The following is a 1,162-nucleotide window of genomic DNA, read 5'->3' on the forward strand; positions in this document are numbered from 1 at the left end:
CGTCCGGCGCGGGGCCGCGCGTGCGCGTGCGCGTGCGTGTGCGTGCGCGTGCGGTGACACACCCCCCTCTCGGTGGCGAGGCCGAGGGGGGCGGGCGGGGACGCCCGGGCGTCCCGACGACTCCCTAGTCCCGCAGCCGCGAGGAGCCCGTCGCGCCTGCCCTCGCCGCGAGTCGGCAGCCGGTGGCGGTGTTGCGGGCACGGTGCGGGCCGCCTCGCTCGGGGGCGTTCACCCGGGGCGCGGGCCCCGGGGGTCGGACTCGGACGACGGCGGATCTGGCGAGGACGGAGGGGTTTGAGCTCGGTTGGACGGACGGGGTCCCTCCGCGGTACGCGGGGGGACCGTCGCACGCGGGGCCTGGCGGCGGGGCCGGGTCGTGGGAGGCCCCGGGGTGGCTGGGGCCGGCCGGCGTCTCAGGCGTCGTGGGACCGCCCTCGTGTGTGTGGCGGTGGGACCCCGCGCTTGTTTTCCTGGTGGCCCGGTCGTGCCTCGGCACTTTCCCTCCCTGGGCGGGCGCCCCGCGCCCCTGCCCCGCGGCCCTCGCCGTGTGCGCGTGCCGCCCCCTCCCCGTCGCCGTCGACGCCGCCGCCGCCCCCTCCCCCGGCCCACCCCACCCCACCCCACCCGGCCGCACCGCGTCCCCCTTCCACCGTCTGGGACCGAGCCGTCCTCGCCCACGTGAGGGTGTCGCCCCCCCCCGCCACGGCCGCCTCGGCCGGCGGGCGGCGTCCCCGGGTGGAGAGCTCACGGTTCCCGAGGCGGAGAAGTCGGGCGCGGCAGCGGAGGGGTGTGTGTGTGTGTGGTGGGGGGCCCGCGAGGTGGGGCGGACCGGTGCGCGCGCGCGGGAAGAGTGTTGTCGCGGGCAGGCCGCGGCTCGTGGGTGTTTGGCGGGGGGAGGTCGCGAGCCCCGCGAGGGGGGACCCGTGGGGGGGCCGAGGAAAGGCCAGTCGGCGTCCTGGGTGCCGCGGGACCGCCCCTGCGCTGGAGGCCTCTGGCGGTGAGACCCCGTGTCGTGCCCCGGTGGCCGACTCGCGTCCGGGCCCTTAGGAACGGGCACCCCCGCGGCGGCGTGCGGCCGCGCCCCCTCCCGCCCACGGCTTCTGTGACGTCGTCGTCGCGTCTCCGCGACGGCGGGCGAGCCAGCCGCGCCCCGTCGGCCCTC

This window comes from Kogia breviceps (genome assembly GCF_026419965.1).
Source record: "Kogia breviceps isolate mKogBre1 chromosome 20 unlocalized genomic scaffold, mKogBre1 haplotype 1 SUPER_20_unloc_5, whole genome shotgun sequence".
NCBI lineage: Eukaryota > Metazoa > Chordata > Mammalia > Artiodactyla > Physeteridae > Kogia > Kogia breviceps.